This window comes from Zonotrichia leucophrys, chromosome 4A, assembly GCF_028769735.1.
Source record: "Zonotrichia leucophrys gambelii isolate GWCS_2022_RI chromosome 4A, RI_Zleu_2.0, whole genome shotgun sequence".
In the NCBI taxonomy this organism is placed as follows: domain Eukaryota; kingdom Metazoa; phylum Chordata; class Aves; order Passeriformes; family Passerellidae; genus Zonotrichia; species Zonotrichia leucophrys.
The window spans coordinates 7,754,507-7,776,073 of NC_088174.1; the positions used below are offsets into that span (position 1 = coordinate 7,754,507).

At 45.8% G+C, this 21,567-nt stretch overlaps 1 protein-coding gene across 5 annotated transcripts in view; it reads left to right on the top strand.

Annotated features, from left to right (window-relative positions):
* The first annotated feature begins 1,536 nt into the window (after positions 1–1,536).
* PASD1 (PAS domain containing repressor 1) overlaps positions 1,537–21,567 on the top strand; it is a 55,688-nt gene continuing 35,657 nt past the window's right edge. For 4 of the 5 annotated variants that reach the window (XM_064713286.1, XM_064713287.1, XM_064713283.1 and 1 more), the window contains exon 1: positions 4,298–4,528. The gene's annotated coding sequence lies outside the window, so the exon portion shown is untranslated. Of the gene's footprint in view, positions 1,569–4,297; positions 4,529–21,567 lie in introns of those variants that run through there. The other variant, XM_064713284.1, reaches the window with a different exon arrangement.

Below are 21,567 nucleotides of genomic sequence, written 5' to 3' on the forward strand. Positions count from 1 at the left end.
ACTGTTCACACTGGAGTAAATGTGTTTTTTGTTTTGCCTTTAATAGTGTTTCTGTTCCTTTTTCTGAACTTAATTGAGAATGGGATTTTACCCATCTCCCCACATGATTCTGGCTCAAACCTGAATTCTAGCTTTGAGCATTTTTAAATGGGGAAAATTAAAGTGAAACTAAATAAACGCAGTGAATAGATCCATCTCCAGGTGGAGAAGGACTCTGATAACCTTCCTGCAGCAGAGGTGTGCTCTGAGCAAACAGTCCCTCAGTGCTGCAGGTCCTGGGGAGCAGCTGTGCCACCTGCCCTGCTCCTGCAGGTGGCCAAAGGGCCCTTCCTCCTCCCACAGCAAACACAAAAGGGGATCTCTAAGGTGAGGAGAAGGTCAGAGAAGGGAAAAATGTTCTATTTCCAGGAACTTTCAGTGAAACTTCAGACTTGACAAAGATAAGGCTAGATAAGGAATTTCAGGGACAGAGTTCACACGGGTAAACTCTCAGGCAGTATATTTTTATGTTGCCAAGTGAGAATAAAATATTCCATAAACTTTCACTGTATTCTTTGCATTAAATCCGATAATTAGTTATTCATCTCCCAGCTTTGATTTTGTTAAGTAACCAATACCCTAATTCAGAGGGAAGAATTTAATCCATAGAAAATTCTGTCCTGGGAGAAGATCAAAGTGAGTCCCGTGGTGTTAAGCACACACCTACAGGACTTGATCCTGAAAAAAAAAATTAGGTGCACGTTTCAATCAGCCTATCCCTTCTTACTGGCTCCCATGCATTAACCTAAGCCTCTGCTGGAGCATTTTTGGGGTCAGGATCAAGAACCTGTGGAGAAGCCCACAATGAGAGAGCAGGGCTCTGAAAAGGTAGCAAGCAAACAGGTGAGAACACAGCAGGCTGTGATGGTAATGCCTCCTCATTCCTCTGCACCTACCAACGCTACAGGAAGAGATTGAAAGTCTCTTGGGCGACATAAATACGCGCGATAAGCTCGAACAGAAAACACAAAGGTGAAATGGCCCTGCTTATCAGGCACAATTAAAATGAATAGAGGATGACTAATAAAGAGGCAGTTTAAAATCTTTACATGACACAGTGTCAAGGCAACAGCGTTGTGCAATAGCACTGACACAATTAACGCTGTGTCCCTGCTTTGGGCTGCCGCCCGCAGCCTCCGATGGCGAGCGCGGGGTGCGCGCTGCCGCTCTGCGCTCCGGGGCCGCCGCGGGACCGCGCACCAGCCGCGCTCCGGACCCAGGCAAGGCTGCTCTTCCCTCTCTGCCGTCTCTATCCCCTCTTTCCTTCTCGCTTGCGCGATCCCAACCCCCGCGGTTACTGCTGCGTGAGAAGGGGAAAACATCTCGTTGGATTTCTGGGCGCACTCCGGAGGGACACAAGGCTGAGGTGCCCGATCCTGACCCGGGGCTGGCTGTTGACTTAGCGCCGAGGAATGCAAGCGTTTCCTGCGTAGGAATTTTTGCAGTGTGTAATTTACTAGTTTGGACAACCCTTTGCTCGGGATGATGGATGGTGAATGGGAGCGTGATCTTCCAAAATACAGCTCAAGGTATCCTTCTAGTTCTTCATTTAATTATGTCGCTCCTTAGTGGTGCCTGTCAGGCTGCAGGATCTCCCAGTCCACCGAGTGAGTGCAGCAGGCTGGGTTTTATATACATATATATAACATGAATATACATGTATGTACATATTTACATATATACATAGATTATATGTATATATTAAACACTGTTCTAATATATATATTATACACTGTTCTATTCACACAAAAGAACATCTATAAAACCATATGCAATAATATTTATAAGAACAACAAAGATAATTTTCTTTCTTTGATGTTCTTATTTTCTGGCCAAAACCAGCTCTCTCTTGGTTTTATTGCTGCTGGCATGTCTTTGCAATGCAGCACTGTCAAAAATTAACAATATAAATAAATTTGAGGCCACGCCAACCATCGCTGAGCACAGCCAAAGCTGCCCAATGCCACAACTTGCTGAACAATGTGTGAATTTTGCAGTGGCAGAAATGTCTGTTTCCCTGTTCTTTCTTAACTTTTGGAAAGATCTTGGTGGAAAGTATGTTTTTCTAAATGAGATAATTAAAGTAATTGATATGAAAACTCCTTCACCATTGCTGCAGGAGGAGGGTTCCCTGTATTTGCCCAGCCTGCTAGCTCTACCTGCCAGGGGCTGCAGGGGAGTTGATTGGAACACTTCAAATAAGACATGATTTCTGGTCAGCAAACAATGGTTTTTTATGAGGTCAAGTGGTACTTCTGAACAGTTTGGTTTATTAGAAGGCAGTGTTGATGCTGTTTCCTGTGCCTGTCAGTCTTGTGGGATGGGGGGCGGCCAAGGAAGTGTCCCAGCAGTGCCAGCACCCCTGGCCAGCTGGTAGCACAGCTCAGGGCAATGGCTGTGGCACTTGTACCTTGAGGGGAAACCTACCACAGCCTCTTCGGGGCCACATCCTGCTTGCCTGTGCTTCCCACCCATCCGTCTGGGGTTGCTGAACCTTCAAGTGCCTCAGACACAAGAGTCTGATGTTTTCATCATTCCCCATCTACTTCCCCAAATGTGTATCTGCCTGTCCATGTAGGGAGGCAGTGACATCCATCCATCCCATTGGTGATGGTCCCTGCTGTCAGGGCTGCAGGGGCACACCTGAACCCAGGTAAAAGCGGAGAGAAATACTGCATTTGATATCTGTTGGTGTCTTGCCTGAAAGTGAGCAGGAAGGATTTTTACCACATGAATGAGGGAAGGGTTGCTGTGTTTCGCATGACCCACTCTAAGTGAGAAAAAGAGATTTGCCACTTGTGGCAGGCAGCACAACCAAGCTATTTTCTTTGCCTCTGATAGCAAAGTAAATAAGAAATATTAACTGTGTGCAAAGGTGCCCTTTTACTAGTGCTCATCAATAACAGCTGATGTTCCTCGGGGTTATTGCTGTAACGTCACTTTCCTTTCCTCACTGGCATCAGGTTCATGTTAAAAACCTCATAGGGCCTCATAGGAAAGTCTCTTGTCCCCTGCCCTGTTTGTGGGTTCTGCTTTTGTCCCCCGTGCTGTGCTTTGGGGCACTGGCACATGTGGGGCTGGGGCTGTGCAGGCTGCTTGCGTGCCTGCCCTTTTCCTCCTGCAGAACGAGGGCTGGGAGAGGAACAGGAATTTTGGCTGAGCCAAGAAAGCCAGCAGTGAGAATGCCAGCTGTGGGAAAGGGCTGCTAGGCAGTAACATACTCCCAGAGGGAGCAGATCCCCCAGCATTGCATAGGTGAAGGAACAGTTTCCAAGAGGAAGCTGCTTGGAGTGGAGAGGGGGCGAAAAGGACCCCAAAAAATGAACTTGCTGGTAAGGGAGTGCACTCGGTTTTGAAAGCTGCTTGGAGTAGCCCGGGGCTGGAGTCAGGGACCCACCGATGTTCTCCCAAGCCGTCCCAGCTGTGGCGTCAACCAGTGGTGTCCCAGCGCAGCGCTAGTCCCCAGCCGGCGGTGCCTTGAGCAGAGAGAGGAAGAGACTCCAGAACAGCCTTAACGCCCCAGCTTTGTTACCTGCGGCTTCCAGATACAAGAGGAGCTTAAAGCAAACTCTGGCGATGGGCAGGACCGCAGCGGCCCCGGTCCGACTGTCCGGCCGCACCGTGGCAGCGCAGGCGGGACCCCGGGGCTCCTGCACAGGCTGCGGCTCTGCAGTCACGGGCAGGGAAAGGAGCTGCCCGCTCTCCTTGGACAGGAGGGTAAACAGTTACACTGGAGAAAGGGAATTCAAAAAACCCCAAAAAACCTATGAGGAAGGAAGCGGCAAATGTTAAATGGGTGACTCACGATGCGGGATGACTAATCCCGTCAGGGCACAGCTCGTGCTGCGCAGGGAGCCGGTGCCGCGCTCCGGGCGGGGAGCGCAGAGCGGCTGCGGCTCCGTCGGGGCAGCCGGGCCGGGCCTCGCTCCGCACGGAGGGAGAACGGGCCGGTCCCGGCGGGAGTCCGCGGCCACCCCGCGGCCGGTACCCGCGCATCGGCGGCGTGACCCACTTTCCACTTTCCGCCGCTTCCTCCCGGCGCACGACACCGCCGCTGCCGCGCCACCTGCCCGGCCCCGTCCGGGCCCCGCGCCCGCCGAGGTGCGCGGCTCCTCCCGTGCGGGGCTCCTCCCGTGCGGGGCGCTCCGCTCCGCTCCGCCCCGCGCTCTGCCCGCGGCTGCCGGTGGCGGTGCCGGTGGCGGCGGGGCGGGGAAGCAGCGCGCCTGTGCAGTGCCGGGGGCCGGGCCCAGCCCGCCGCGTTACACAACCGGCCGCCGCCACAGCCGAGTTTCACAAGTCCCGCAGCCCGCGCCCCCCGTGCGCCCACCGCCGCACCGCCGGCACTGCCCCCGGCCCGCCGCGCTCATGCCATGTCCCCGCCGGGCAGCGGGACCCCGCGGGCAGCGGTAACCCCTGCGGCCGGGGGGGCACCGCGCCAGGGCTGGGCATGGCACTGAGAGCGGCTCCGGGACGCGCATCTTCCTAGGCGGTACGTACGGCCCGGGACCGCCAACCCTGCCCGGCTCGGGAGGGAGGGAGGGAGGGAAGAAGGGGACCCTCACCTGCAGCCCGTGGGAAGAGCCCCCGCTGCAGGGCTGGGACGCGGCACTCGCCGCTCCGCCCTACCTTCTTCGGACACTGCCAGGACGGTCCCAGGTAAGTTCTGAAAAGGAAAAACTGACAGCTGCAAGTCCTCTGTTTTTTTTCCTTTAAAAATCTGTGTACCGTCAAGACGGGCAGAGGACGCAGCGCAGGGTGTCCGGGGGGCTCTGGCTGTAGAGGGCAGGCGGGAAGGGGACCCCGGGGCCGGGATGCAGGAGCGCATCCCGAAGCCGGCACCGGCATCCCCGTCCCGCAGCGCCCGCGGACCGCGGCGCTCGGAGCCGCCGCGGGCTGAGCGCGGCTGAGTGCCGTGATTTGGGATTGAGGGAAGCTGATTTTCAGGAGACTGGAATGGGTCTGATCGCAGGCTTCTCGTTCTGGCTTAAAGTTCGTCGTTCGTGGAATGTATTTGACTGAAATAGGTTGGAGAAAAACCTCTGAAATGAGTCTTGCACCTAAAAAGATAGCATCTAAAATCCAGGTTGAAAAGTCATTCTTCCCACCAGGGTTGTGTCATTTTACAGAATGTTTACATTATGAGTGGGGAAATAAGAAGGCTTTGAAAGTCCCCCACATGTTTCAGCCACGGATTTGTGAATGGTAACTCCACGCCTTGGTCCTTAGTGGCAGAAATTGTGAAGTGATTGCTCTGGGTAGCTCGCACTGGAAGCGCAGGTCGGAGCTGAGCCCTGTGTGATTCATCAGTGAGGTGTCGCACGCGGTTTGCTGTAGTCCTTTGTGAAGTGCCACAGTCCCCGAGGGCAGGAGGCAGGTCCCTGCTCAGTGGATTTTGGAGAAGTCCAGCACAGCAGTGCCTTTGCGGAGACAGAACTGGCACCCGAGTGCCAAGCTGGGGCACTTCATCCTGATCCGTGGATGAAGTTGTCCCCTTCAGCAGGGGGGTGGCTCCGGAAATAATGCCCTGAAATCAAAGCTGTTGAGCTGCCCCACGCCTTACCTGCCTGGGGAGGGTAGGGTTATTTATTAGCTGAAGTTTATTTTGCTGTGTGCAGTGAAAGCTGTGGTGCTGATTTCACTACAGGGATTAGACTTTCTGGTGTATCCATGAGAAAATCTTAGGAGTCGCTTCCTTCATTTTTGAGCAGAATGCCAGTGCTCCCTGTCCTTATTTTGTTGGATCACTGCTGGCTAATCCCTAGCTCTGGAAATGTGAATTTGGCTTAAAGAGACAGCTAGCTCTTCATGGGTTTGATGTGTAGGCTTCACAGTCCTCAGAGATGTAAGGGATGTTGTTTGAAGCTGCAGACACTTTCAAGAGTACGCAGTGTGCAGTGGTAGTGAGTGTCTGACAATGTGGTGTTTTGGTTGGGAATTTGTCATTTTTATAAATTTCCTAGGCTGTAGTCCCTCACCATAGTTATTCAGTCAGAATAATACATTCTGACTGAATTTCATGTATTTCAGAAAAATACATTGGATTTTGGGTTTTTAGAAACTGTATTTAAAAAAAAAAGTAGATCATTCTCCTGTAATGTGCTAATCAGAGTAAGCCTGAGTGTCAGTGTTGCACCAGGGAGGACCAGAACAAGTGCACTTGGGACTCTGCAGCTGATGGAGCCCTGACAAACACAGCAGGCACTAATGAGGACAGGAAGCTCCAGGAGAAGCCAAAAGTTGAAATTTGTGTGGAAAGGAGGCGTTCGTATCTCTTGGGTTAAACATGTGTAGTACCAAATCTAGAATTTTTCTGGAAGAGGTAATAGGAAAAATGAACATGGCTTTAGGAGTGGTTGCTTGCTGCTCACTTATCCTGATTGTTCCATGTTGTGGATTACAATTAATTGATTTAAAGGAAAAAGTTAAATTGGCTTGAAATGTGTTTATAAACTGCAAACTTCAGTAAGATATGTGATGGTTCTTGGGTTTTAGCCACTGAGACTATATCTGTATTAAATTATTTTTCTGGTTTAAGACATACATCAAGTACACAAAAATAGCTCAGAGTTAAAGATTAAAATTAGCAAATGAGTAGTTCATAATTAAAGTCTCATGATAGAGGAAGTGGCATTGCACTGCAGAGATCCTGATGTCAAATCCAACTTCTGCTCATTAGTAGTATCAAAATATTGGTAGGATGTCTTTACAGTTCGGAGCCAGGGCTTGTCTGTGAACAGAAGTTGCTTTGTTTTGTCCTAAATTACTCAACCTCCCAAGATTCACATGTAATGGTACAAAGGTTTTAGTGCAACATAGATCATTCTTTCAAGACTGAAATAAGCTGTGTGCCTACATCGGAGTGACTGAATTTAGGCTTGTCCTGGAACACTTAGAGATCCTAGTGAAATAATATGGCTTTAAACAGAACAGTAAAACTTACAAACACCAAAATATATGAACCAATGCTTTCTGGTATTATTGAAATGATAGACCTCTCTACCACTCCAGTTACAAGTCTCTGTCAGGGAAGTCAGGCAGGTAAAGAACTGTATTTATTTGTTAGTACCTGGATGACCCCCTTCTTTGAGTGAGTCCTGGCTCAGCTGGGGCCGTACTCTGCTGCAGCAGCAGCTCTGTGCCCACCACAATGGCCCTGGGGATTTGCTTTCCTGCCTGCAGCTCCACCAGCTCTGTCCCATCCTCAGCCCAGGCTGAGGCCATTCTGGGCTTTTTGCCTTGTTTCACTGCTACTTTGGTGTGACCAAAAGTATATGGCCAATATGCCCTGTGACCATAAGCTGAAGGAGCAATGTCCCTGTAGAAAAGTCCTGCAAGACCCGACTTGTTGTTACTCCAGTCTCAGTTAAACCCAGATTTAAGGGGGGCTGAGGTGGTGGGAGGCCCCAACAAGAGCTCTGTGCACAGCTGGGTGTGCTGCCTGCACATCTGGCCAGCCTCAGAATCACCAGATTCAGTCAAACCACAAAGGTGTGTGCGATTAATGAGAGACTTTGACCTATTTCATATTCCTTTATTGTCTTTGGCCTTGTCTACATGGGGAAATTACACCAATTTAGTTTAAGTCTGTTTTAAAAGTGATTTGATTAACCTGATGTGACCTTGTGTATGGACATTCTTATTTAGGTTCAAATGAGCTTATTTTGGTTCAACCAAAGCCTGCACTTAGTCAATTTGCACAGAACTGAAATTAGACATGCCTAAACTGGAAGGGGAACTGATGTCTCTAAATAATGACACAACTTTCTCATGAAAGCAGAACCTTCTGTAGAATCTGGAACAGAGTGTAATTACTGACAAATCTGCAGGCAAGTGAAAGCTATTCATAGCAAAGGTTTCAAAAAAACCCAGGAAAAACAGGCAAAACTTAAATATCTTGGTGAGACAAACGAAGAAGTGCCAATAATCCCAGTCCTGGAATACTGAAAGCAGAGCCACAAGGCTTGCATAGCTGGCAGCAAGGCTCTCCCATGGCTCTTCAGATGCAGAAGAGGGCAAGCATTTGTGTCCTTTACAGGGAGTCCCTAGAGACTCAGAAAATAAAAAAGCAATGCAGGAAATGTTAGGCCAGCTGGTTTGAACACAACAGTACCCAGCATCTTATGACGTATTTTGTAGGAAAGAATAATTAGGAGTGGGAATAATGAGGAAGCAGGGTAAATTACAACGAGATTTTATCAAAGATGGATTGTGCTAGACTAATCTAACATCTTTTTCATATAACAGATTATTTAGATGGGGTAGGGTAGGAATGCCATTTATCTAAAGCCAAGTATGTGATACCATGCCCCACAGGATGTTACGGCTTAAAATGAGAATGGTGGTTCAAGACAAGAATTGAAAGGTAGAAAATAATCTGGCCAAAGAGAAGATACAACCATTGCATGCAAATAAAGTTCTCTGAATGGAAAGAGGTACTGAGAGAAAGTCACCACGATGGAGGGAGATTGGTGGTGCTGCTCCCTTGGGTCCAGGCTTGGGCCTGTGGGATGGATCCACTCTGACCTGTGTGCAGGGTGTGGGTGTGTGCCCAGGAGCTGTATGGGATGACAAAAACTTGGGAGGAATTGTCAGTACAGAGGAGGGTCACATTATCACATGAAAGGTATTTAGATTACTTTGTTGATTGGGAGTGATAGACATAAAATGGCATTTAATAATGCTGAGTGCAAAGTCAAGTAAAGTCGTAAGCATGGAGAGCAGTAACAAGAATTTCCAGTGTGAAATAGGAGCTTATCCGTTGTCCATGACAGAAGGGAGAAATGTGGATGCACTGGCTGTTCAGAAGATACCTGGGAGCAAGCACTGAGATACATCTGGGAAGGAGACCACTGATGTCTTGGATACCAAAGGAAAATAATGTGAGAAATTCAAGGAAATGTGATAACAATCATTGTACAGATCGTCATACAGGGTGCCAATACAAGAGCTCCGGATGTTTTTGGAGTGGTTTACTGATGTTTTGCATAGTTCCAGACACCCCTGCCAAGAAAACGTTGAATTCCAGCAGTAGGAGGGTGAGAGATGTGGTTACACAAACACATCTGTTGTACAAAGTGAGGTTAAAGAGCATCATCTCTTTAGCTCTGGCCAGGTGAACCAGTGAAGGGACAGGCTACACTGGGGTGTTTTACACACAATTGGCACTGTATGGAAAGAGGGCAGGAAAAAAATAAGCTAACAGATAGCATCTGCACTAGGTCAAATTTTCTAAATTGGTCATGAATAAATTTGGGTGGAGAATTAGAAGAAAGCTTGTATCTACCCAAAGATTGAAGTTGCATAAGAGTCTTTCAATTAGGGTAGTTTTGAGATAGATCTTGATAATCTTATGAAAGAGGTTATACAATTAAATTAGAGAGTTCCTGGAGATAGGAAATTACATTTGCAGAATTAGTTCTTTGCTCTGCAGTGTAGCCATATTTTTAATGTATGCTTGAAGGAGAATGGATCTTGTTTGTTTACACTTTTAACCCCATGTCTCAAGTCTTCTGCTGTTTTCTTGGGAGATGAGGCAAGAAATATTATTCTCTGTTGCTGCAGGTTTGAATCTTTTTTCTCCCACATCTGAGTTCCTCTCAACACTAGACATTGAAAACGTACAGTGCAGATTCCTTGTAGCATTAAACAGACACAATTGCCTTCAGATTTTTCTGGCGTGCTCCCTGGTTCAACCTGTTCATCATACTTTGGGCCAGAGACGTTTTTCCTTCAGCCTGTGTTGCCAGTGACCATATTACACTCCATGGTGTTATTTTCTGGGATCTGTTGCTGGCATAAATGAACTCTGTGTGGCTCCATGGCCTGCAATACTGGCAGGGATCTTCACCTGCCCTTTGCTGTGTCACAGAACAGTTTAATCTTACCTGCTTCTTATGTGAATCATAAGTTTACTGTATGACATGAGGATGTGTTCTTGGGCTTCTGGTGCCCCTTGGCAGGTTGAAGAGTTGTTGTTGTTTTCCAGTATTGTCTTCCAAGACAATGAGTGCTGGATTAGGGTTCCCTTTTAACCTGGTATTGCTAAAGTAAGTTAGGAACCTGGACTTAGTATCAGCTCTGCTCTGGTGCTGATCAGAGCAAAATTCTCTAAATCATGCAAGATAAAATCTAGAAGAAAGAAGTGACTGCTGACCACTAATGATGAATTAGTCACTTTAAAAACAGTGTGGTTAGTGTAAAGTTGAATGTATGATGTCTATCTTATTGCAAGAAGGAGAGAAGGAAGTAGATAAAACAAGACAGAAATGAAGCAGGCAAGGAAGAAGGAAAACAGCTCAACTTAGCCTGCAGCAGAGATCGCCTACCTGCCAATGTGTCTGTAAAGGGAAATTGAAATATTGAAAAATGTCAGCGCCAATAAGCGTAACACCGAGGTGGTAGAAGAGGAAGTACGTTAACCAAACTCCATGGAGCTGTTGAAATGCATTGAATCATCTGACTGACTTGTATTCTTAGGCAAACACAATCATACAATTGATTAATTTGTCGACATTCCTTTAGTGCATAACGCTATGGTAACCGGGAGGCTCGCTAAACATTGCTGTGGAGAGAGCTGCAAAACATCTTTGTTTGGGGGAGAGGGAGGGGGCAGAGCCAGGCCTTGGAGCCCGGGCTTTGGAGGACTGCTGCAGACACACAGACACACACACAAACACACACAGCTGCGCACTGGAGCTGGGCTCCTGTTGCAGGTGGTGGAAGGTGAACATCGGGTGGTTTGCAGGTCACACACATGTTCTGGGATGATCAGAGAGGTGTCCCTGGCTAACAACTGCCTTCAACACATTTGCTCCCTGATGTTTGCAGAGCTGACAGGCTGTACCACCCTCCTGCTGGGTCCCTGTCACCTGCTGTGACAGCAGGCAGGGACAGCAAAGGGTTTGGTGTTTCCTGCACCGCTCTCCCATGGCACGCAGGGCTCTGCCACCCTGCACATCACCTTCCAGCAGCTCCTGGCACCTCAGTTCTTCAGGGCTGCTCTGCAGGGGCCCGTTGTGTGAAATTGTGTTTTCAGTTTTACACCGAGTTCCCAGGTTTTGGCTGGCTGCTGTGTGGTACCTGCTTGTACCTGCCTGTTCTCTGTGTCCTGGCTCTGGGCAGAGGCTTCACCTCTCTTTATCCATCATGGCTCAGCAGAGACCTGCACTGGGCCTCTGCCTCCCATGATTGTGGAATATTCTGAGTTGGAAGGATCATCCAGGTGTTCCCCCTCACCTGTAAGTAAATGTGAGGTGGTTTGCTGAGTGTCAGTTATAAGGAGATTGGCTGATGGACTAATAGATAAATGCAAAGATATTTGTAGGTGTGTTTATTCTTGTTTACAAAGTGCCAAAGCCTAGGCAAGATTTTCGAGTATGTAGCAATGGCAGGAATCATATCTATAAAAATGCTAATCTCCTCTCTTGCTTCATCTGTTCAGCCCACAAACACATGCATGCACACATGCTTAAAGGAAACTAATAAAAGGTTTGTTGGTTCTTTTCTGGGCTCAGCCTACTTTAATCTTGGTTTAATGCAGAGCACAATGCAGTGCATTGCTTCCGCACAATAAAGATTTGATCATAAACAACGAACTAAGTAAACCATTTTTTGGGGTAATTAATGAGCAATAGATGAGCTGATAAGAGTTCCCATTGCTGATAGGTATTTTGCATAGATATGGCAGCATTATAGGAAGATTTTCAAGCCAGTGCAGAGGCTTTATCTGAAGGGGATGAGATAAAACCCTGGCTCTGATGAAGGCAAAGGTTGAGCTTCCACCAGCTTCTTTGTGGGGACCTTTCCCAAAGTATCAACTGAAGAGGAAAAATAGGAGTCAGTCCTTGTTTTTAGGCTGTTCAAAGCTCTGCTGCACAAACTGCAAATAGGTGTTTATGTATAGAGGAGGATGCTGTGTGTTTGGTCCACTGGTGGCTCGTCACAGCCAAGGCAGTAATTAGGGAGGCTCTAATGGCTGGGGAGGGTTACACCCCTTGCTGAGGAAGTTTGACCATAAACCTGTTTGTCCTGTCTCTGAGTGCAATGTACACTGGCTGAATTTACAGTAACTTAAAAACATTCACTCTGATCAAACTGCTTCCAATCAAATTTTATTAAGTGATGTGTTAAGTGTGTGTGTTAAATGACTCACATGAGACAAAAAGGTGGGACTTGGGCTGACTCTGCTACTGATATATATATTAAAGATGAGTATTAATAGTTTGCTTTTACTCTTGAATAATTCTAATGGCTTCCTTTTGGGGCAGGCTTTCTGTCCAAAGGGCATAGCAGGAAGTATTAATAAAACAAACTCTTTGTGCTAATCTTGACACCTACATTTTCTGTTTAATTTTGCTTATGCAGAGGGCTGAGCCTTCTCATTAGTGGAGACAATGTGTCAACAGAGGAAAAGTGAGTTACTGTATTTTCTTTCCATCATAAACGCTGGGGTTAACCTCCCACACTCAGCTGTGTAATTGCACAGGGAGCTTGCACTGGCCTTGGTGCCAGTCCTGGGGCTGGCAATTCTCATTGCTCATCCTGCTGCAACGTGGGCTCCTGAGAAAGCACTTTCTTATCTGAGCCATCTGCACATCTCATGGGACTTGGCCTTTCAACTTGGCCTTTCAATGGACTTCAGCTCTGTTGTGGTGTTCGCAGGGGAATGAGGGAAGAGATGAGGATTTGACTCCGTGTTTCAGAAGGCTGATTTATTATTTTATCATATATATTACATTAAAACTATACTAAAAGAATAGAAGAAAGGTTTCATCAGAAGGCTGGCTAAGAATAGAATAAGAAAGAATGATAAAGGTTTGTGGCTCGGCTCTCTGTCTGCCCCAGCTGGGCTGTGATTGGCCATTAATTACAAACATCCAACATGGGCTGATCAAAGATCCACTTGTTACATTCCACAGCAGCAGATAACCATTGTTTACATTTTGTTCCTGAGGCTTCTCAGCTTCTCAGGAGGAAAAATCCTAAGGAAAGGATTTTCCATAAAAGATGTCTGTGACACAGCTCCAGTCCAGGGAGACCTCCAGGTGTCTGTGTCTCACTGGACTGGAGCTGAAGTCCATTATTTGGGGAAGGTTGCACCACTCAGGAAGCCTTGCTGAAAATTATTTTGCATGGGAAAATTGTCTGCAATTCTGTTTTTCGACTTTCTGGAGATAATTCAGAGTATGGAAGGAGAGGCTTCCAGAAGAAGGTGGTTAGAAGGAAAGTGTATATGATTCTGCAGTAATCCTGGTGTGTTGTCTGGAAAGGGCAAAAATCCGCTGCCTAAAATGGGAGAAGAATAATTGCAAAAAAATGGACTAAAATTGCCACTAAGCCATTTGTAAACCTGAAATGGGGCTGAGTCAGAGTTTTGTCTTATCCAGGGTACATGTTTTGAATCTGGAGCTGAATTCCTTATATTGGGTATATTCATAATTAAAAGGGCAAGGAGTGTTCAAATGGAGTCTGAAGTGTTAGAATGATGAGTTTGTTGGTAGTACGCTGTTGTGACTAGAGCAGAATTTCTGTTTTCACTTGGGGGATGAAAAAAGACTAATGCTAACAAGAACAGCTTCTGTGTTGTGATTTTTTTTTGAAGGAAAGCATGTCAATATTAATAAATGATCCAGCTAGGATAGCATCTTTCTTTAAAATTGTCCTTAGAGATAGTGCATTATATTAACAAACATGAATTTAGTTGTTCAGTAAGTAAAATTTTATAAATATAAATCATCAACTTATTTCAAAAGTTGCAGTGCTGAGGAAATTTTTCTGGGATTTTCTAATATAGGCTGGTTTGAATTGTTTGAATAAGAAGAGATATTGGTGAATAAATCAGATAATGGGCTGCTTTACACAGAAGGCATAATGCCTATTTATGATGTATAGAAGTCCTAAGAGAGATGAATTGCCAGTTTAATCTTCTTTGGATTGTGTTTGAAATCTACTTTTATGCAGCATTTCTGACTGCTTTAGAGATTACTCTTCAGACACTTACAAAGACTTCATTTCTATTTGAATTACAGCTCTACAAGGTCACTGGCAGGCCAATGTTCATTTATTTCACTTGGTTTTTAGTCCCTTGACCTTCAGGTAATACTTGTTAAGTGTTGCCAAAATTTTTATTCTGTTCTAGTTGCTCTGGCCAGAACTTAGGAAGCTGAGTTATCACTCTTACCAGGAGTAATAGAGACCAACTCCTCTGCCTTTGGAGTATTTGCTTTTATTTGTGAAAAAATTTGGAATTAATATATGTCTTTCCTGACGTGAACATCATGCTTTGTGAGGGTAAAATGTCAACCAGCTTTAGTGGCAGCTGATTTTTCTCACAACCTTGCAACACTTGCAGCAGCTTCCATCAAAGGGCCCTGATGGGGAAACATTGGTGAAAGGATGACGTGCAATACTGGAGAGGGGAGGAGCAGGATTGCTACTCTGCATAAAGGCAGCAAGCATCTGGGAGATATTAAAAACTTCTGGCAGGGATAGGAAGATAATTCTCAAGATAATTCTGCATTGAGCTCTGCTCTAGCTTCTGTCTCCTGCCAGGCTTCCCAAGCCCTGGGTCACATTGATGGCACCAGGGCAAATTCTGAGAGAACTGGGCTGGTTGTGTCACCCTTCAGCTGCAGATGCAGCAGAGCTCCCCCATTGCAGTGCAGCACCAGCAGACCCAGTCTGTTATCACCCTCCTATTGAGGATGATGGTTTCTAAAGCATTAACATTCATGTCAGGTCTAGATAGGGATCAGCAGAGGCTTAAATCATTGTCAGGAACAGATGTGAGACACCTAATCAGTTATTTCCTAAGGAAAATGAGTTTGATTGCATGAATAGTTGTAAATATTTCATTCAGCAGCTCAGCTACTACAGCAATGGTAAACAAGCTTCTGAGGCTGAAGAGAAGCATTTTGTGGCACTGTACTTGATTTCTTATTCATTTTAACTTCAGTGTAGAAGAAATAAGTTTAGGTACTTTGGATTACATTTTGTGGCAGCACTGATTGTAGCCAGGGGCTCACTTTGAAGACAGCCAAAGAGAATCATTGAAAGGTTTAGGTTGGAAGAGACCTTAAAGATCATCTGATTCCAGATGGCAGGGACACCTTCCACCAGACGTGGTTGCTCAGAGTCGCATCCAACCTGGCCTTGAACACTTCCAGGGATGGGCATCCACAGCCTCTCTGGGCAACCTGTGCCAGGGCTTCACCACCCTCACAGCAAAGGATTCCCTCCTCACATCTAATATAAATCTAATCTCATTTAGTTTAAAACCATTCCCCCTTTTCCTATAAATATCTACCGATGTAAAAAGTGTCTCTCCCTCTTTTTTATAAGTTTCCTTTAGTCTTTGCATGTCACAGTGAGGTCTCCCCAGAGGCATCTCAAAAACCCCAGCTCTCTCAGCCTGTCTCCACAGCAGAGGTGCCCCAGCCCTCATCGTTTTTGTGGTCCCTTCTCTGGACTTCCTGCAGCAGGTCCACGTCTTTCTTGTGCTGAAGACCCCGGAGCTGGATGCAGAACTCCAGGTGGGCTCTCATGAGGGCAGAGCAGAGGGGGAGAAGCACAATCCTTAACATCCCTAACCCGATAACCATACAGCACTCATCCTCGGGATGAGCGCAGAGCTGGAGATCCTGCCCCTGGTAGGTGTTCATGGCACCAGGGTAAATTCTGGCTTTGGGAGGAAGATGACAGCCTGAGCACCCATCCCCTGCCTCAGCTTTTGCAGTTGGTGCCAGGCTGTGAGGGGAGCACAGCCAATGTGGTGGCTGGGCCAGGATCAGGTGCTCTGTGCCCCTTCGGGCAGTGCAGCCTCAAACCTCTGCTGGCTCTTTGGAGAACTTGCTCTATGTAAGCAATAATTCGGGACACAGATTTAATTCCTTCTTTGTTTTGTACTTCTCACTTGTTAAAACCAAATTAAATTGGAAGAAATTTTGCCATTAAATCAGGGCGGGTGTAAAACCAGTTTCAAAGTAGATAAGAGTGTCAGTAGTGATCTCTTGCAGAAAGGCTGCTGAGAGGAAGGAGAGGAAGGAGGAAGTTAGCTTTTCTCTCTGCCTAATTGAATGTTTTCCCTGTTTGAGTTTCAGTTAAACTACTGTGTATTTTGCTTGTGATTTTCAGCAGATGTGCACGTAAGCAGTGCACTAAAGGAGCCTGGCAGTGCAGATGATGTTTACCTCTCAAACCTGGTGTGGAATTCTGAGCAAACTGGGACTGCCAGCTAAAGGTCATGGGCATTTTTAACTTCTGCTGCTGGCTTCATGCTCCTGTGTAGATGTTGGTCAGGAATCTTGCTGGTCTTGGTGGTCTTCTGTAGTCAGATTATCACAGAAATAAGCTCCATATGATTTTTATGCATGTACATTAAAATATGATTCCTTTCATCAACTAATTTTAATGTGGGTTTTCTCAGCCAGCCTAATTTTGTTTGGTTAAATACAGTAACAGACAATATTAGTATATGGTTACTCAATTTAAGGTGCTTTAGTCAGGAAAACCCTAGGTAAAAAACTCATGTTTACCCTAATTCTGGAAAACACAAATATATCCTGCTTCTTTCACCCATGAATTACACAGATGGTTAAAAATAGAGACATGTGCCAATGGATCTGGCTGAATGGAGGGCCAAGCTCTGAATGCTATTTCCACTCTATCCCAGGTGAAATATGTTCTCACACTGCTGCCTTTTCTGCTGGGCTAGTCTCTTACTTGAAAACCAGGGACCAGAGGTGTCAAACATTCAGATTCACCATCTTTGTCAGTCACATTCATGCAGCCAGGATTGCTCAGCAGGGTGGCAGTGCCCACTGCTACTGCCATTAACTTACTTAAGTAGAGAAGAGTTATTCTTTGGGAGAGAGGGACCCACATATTTCATTTAATGGTCATGCTGGAGTGTTGATTTAGACTGATACTAGGAGGATTCTTGGTACTGGACTGTTGCAGATCTGAAATAAATCCTATTTTAAAATATTCCGTGTGCTTGCACAATTGTAATAACCCACAGACAGAATTTAGATGTCCAGAAAAGTACATATGTCCTTAATATCAAGGATGTCCATCCTTGAGGAACATGACCAGTTCTCTGTCCTGCATCTTCCACCCTGAGGAGGGGATTTTGGGACAAATCCCCCTGTCCATGCTGCAGTGGGGGACAAGGGACCCTGCAGCATGGTCAGAGCCTCTTTGAGGACAGGGCAGTAGAAATGTTGCTGTTTGATCCACTCCCCTTCCACTGACCTCTGTGTTTAATCAAATCTCTTTTACATTAACATTATCTGGGAGGGACACATCTTTTCTGGTCTTCAATAGTTAAAAAAAAAAAAAACCTCCAAGAAAATCCCCAAAGTGAATTGGACATTCAGCCATGCTGAGTCATATTTTGTTATTATGAGTGATTATCCAGCCAGCCATGCAAATAAACTGTAAGGGGAAAAAAGGATGTGTGTGAATAGCTTATCTATGACAGAATGAGGCCTTGGGTCTTTGTGCATAATACGTGTAACAATAATGACCTAGTATGAAAGTGTTCCAGTGACTGACATATTTGCAGTCTAAAAAAGATAAGAAAGTAATGAGAGAGAGATCTGTGGATGTTTATCTTCTCTTTTCTTTTTCTTGAAGGAAAGTTTTACTTACTCATTATATTTCTAGTGCATATCCATGGTACCATGCTGGATGATGAATATGATTGCAGTTAATTGTTTAAATATTCCTTTAATCCTGAAGCTTTCAAAACAAGTATCCATCTTTTGAGGAGCTAGTTGAGAAGTGATGTGGGCAAGATAGTGCAAAAAGAGAATATTGGATGTGAAGTTAAAAGTGCCTCAGAGAAGAGAAGCATGTGGGGGTGTTTTACAAAAAGGAGAAAATACCCCAGATATATTATTACCAAGATCAGTTATATTATTAGCAATACCAGCATAAGTGGCAACGATTCTTCTTGAAAATAACTTGTAAACTTCAGTAGTTCATCCTTGGTGAACCAGAGAAGGAATTACAGTTGGGCCAACATCTTTTCTGCTGCATAAGTCTTCTAGTGTTACTTAATGCAAATACTACAGATGAGTACAACTTTGTCCAAAATACATTTGCTGACTATATTTATCATCTGCCTTCTTCATAGTAAACAAGAAGAGACATCTGTGGAGAAGGTCTGGTGGCCACAGAAAATATTTTGCATCACAGTCTCTAAGTGGTGCCATTGTGAGCTATTCTCAGCTCAAAGAGCTGTTCTCCAGGGCAGCTGAAACACAGATGGATGTTTGGTGTTTGTGCCCCTTGGTGACTGCATTATATATTGGTAATGCAAGGAGTAAAACACTGGGTGGAAAGTGCCACTTCAAGAGACCTGAGAGTGTGATTTTGGGAATTGCAATAATGTAGTAGGTTTTCTCACAATAATGCTCAAGTCTAGCCCTTAATCATGCACTTGAAAGAAGTGGGCTCAGGCCTTATGAAAGGTGTTTACTTACTCAGCTTTAAGGCACAGGCCAAGAAATAACTTGATCGGATTAGCCGAGTTTGAATAGGAGCAGCAGCAAATGGAATCAGATGAGTGTGAACCATGTTGCTGTGCTCTCTGTTAGAAAAATATCTGCCAGCTGCCATTGCAGAGAGTAATCCTGCAAGGTGCTGACACCTCCAGTCCACATTGCCCAGGGGAGCTGGGCCAGGGCACTTCAGGCGTGCAGCTCCCAATACTCACCTTAGCTGAACAGTGTTTTTTCTGTGAAATCCTACTTTTCCCTGTTATATAAAGGCTGGCTCTTCTCTGCCTCCTCCTCCTTGAAAGGCTCTTGATGCTCACAGGGACTGAGTGCATTGCTGGTTATTCTCAGCTGCATGATTACAGAGATGGCAGTGCTCAGGTCAGTGGGGCATGAACGTGGCTCAGCTGGAGCACAGATGTGAGCAGATCATGTAAGGAAAGCAGCTGAAATTCTGGGAGCCAAATGAGGATAAGACAAATTTTGAAATCTAAGGGCTTTGTTTAAAAGCCTTTTGACTTAGGTGCAGATTATACCTGAAATGCTCTAGAATTAAACAGACCAAGAGGGTAAGGATGTTTCTTATGCTTGAACTTGAATGCATGAAGGCAAAGATGGAAAATGAGGTCACTTAGCTCAGCTGCAGTGAATCCTTTGATATTCATTTAATGGATAAGTAGATATAACTGAGCTTGCAGTGAAGACTTTGAATTTTAACTACTAAAGCTCCTTATAATTTTCTCACAAGTCTTTTACATAAACTGGACATTGGGAAGCCTTTCTTTAAAGAGAGGGTGGTCAAAAACTGAAACAGGCTTCCTCGAGAGGAACTGTCAATTTCCCAAGCCTGACAGCATTTAGGACGCATTTGGACAGTGTCCATAATACCATTCTTTAACTTCTGGTCAGCTCTGGTCAGGCAGATGGACTGGTCATTGTAGGTCCCTTCCAACTGAAATATTCTGTTTTATTCTCTTCTGCCAAGCAGTTAAACTGTACAGACAGGTAGTGCTGGTCCACTTCTGCTGCAATACCACACAGGTCTCCTCAACTTGTTCCCCCTTTTCTTCTGCCCCTGCACCAGAGGTGAGAGGTGGTCTGGTTCTGGGAGATCCATTGTTTTTGCAGTGTTTGGTTTGAGATACTGGTCAAAATGGAAAAGTTGAACTCTGGATGAGGAACTGGATTCTTCTCTGATAGAGGGAGTCTTTCAGTCTGAGTCAGATCTATCTCTAATCCTTTTGTCCTAGTATTTCCTTCTATTGAATAGCTTCCTTATGTATTGAGTTCCAGAAATTCCAGGTTGCTGATACACATGGGAAACAGATTGCAACAGAGAGCAGATTTAATTATTCAGGTCTAGAATTAATGAGGCAGAACATTTTTTCTTCATGCTGTTTGAAAAGGGAGAAGAATCTTCCCTTTTTTATTTATAGGAAGAAGTTTGAGATCAAATGACTCTGAGCTGCCCTTTGATTGGTCATTCAGTGATCACTTGAGGAAAGAATAATGAACTGGGTTTTTCCCCCCCTTCTTCATTTGAAAATCAGGTCTTACCAGTGCTGGGTGTTCAGGGGAGTTCTAAGACCATAGTCTTAAATGCTTCAGGAAGCTTATTTTAGGAGGGAAGACTTGACTGAATGCCAGTAGACAGAGCTAATCATGGGGACATCTGGATTCACTTCTTAACTCTGCTGCATGACCTTGGGTCAATGATTTAGGTCGAGTCTTTCCAAAATGTTCAGTGTTTGTAGGTGCTTATGCTGGATTTCAGCATTACTGAAAATTAGGCTGTAACTGCATTCACTGTTTCAAATTCAGCTTTCCAAAACTGGGACACTTGTAAAAAGGAGACAGAAGTAAAATGTGTGCCCCTGTGTCCTCATTTGTACAACAAGGATGGATAACTTTTTTGTAGAGTGTGCTGAGACTTCCTGAGGTAAAAGCACTAGACAGGAGAAAGGATGGCAGCAAGCTGCTTGCAAAGAGTCAGAAAAGCAGACATTGTTCAGCAGAAATCAAAGGATGCTGAACAAGAACCAACTTTGCCAGAGTTCACCAGCTGAAGGGCTCCCCAGAGTGTCAGAGGACCAAGCAGATCTAAGGAAGGGCAGAAGTTATGAGGCCAGAGGTTGCTGGCTGTCTGCAGACTGAGTGTGCAGCCTCCAGCCCATCCAGCTGCCTCCCACCTGCTCCCACAGCAGCAGAGCAGCAGCTGAATTGTCCTTCCTGGGAAGGGGCATCCAGAGGCACAGGGCTGATCACAGGCAGGGTGATGCAGGTGGAGCAAGGTGTGGGTTGCTAACAGACTCTGGTCTGTGTCACACACAGTCACTCCAGGCATGCCAGACGGGGCACGCCTGATGTGCAGGTGTGGAGCAGCTGTGCTGAACCTCTGCTCAGACAGTGAAGAGCCCTGGCAGTGCCCAGCTCCTCTCCTGAGCAGGGCTGGGGCTGCTGGGCTCTGCCTGCTGTCAGGGCTGTGAGTGCATCACTTCCATTGTGCATCCTGGCTCCTGCCGGCCTTTGAAATGAGCTGAGGCACACTTGCAGAGCAATGGCCAGGGAGCAATGCTTGCAGGCAGAGGACACTTTTGAAGGGAAATCCTCCAGCCCACAAACAGCTCCTACCCTCACTGGTCCTGCAGGATGGGAGTAGATGCACCACGGAGCCAAGTCACACACAGTGGTTTTGCCCCACTTCTGCAGGGCGGTCCTGAAACCACCTGGGACCCATCTCTGACCCAGTTGAAGGCCCCTGCTTCCACTGTGCAGAGCAAGCAGCCCCTCAGGCCTTACATTTTATTTTTGCAACATGAGTTCAACCTCCAGCACAAGCAAACACAAAGCACAATGCTCATCTCCTTATCTGTGCCATCCTTGAGCATCTGAAATGCATTTTATGTACAAGATAGAGAAAGGCAAAGAAAAACAATGCAAAAAATGTATTTTTTGAGGAGAAAAAGAGAACAACTGAGGACATAATTGCTATTATTGCCTTTTTCAATGAACTGGTAGTTGCTAGGAG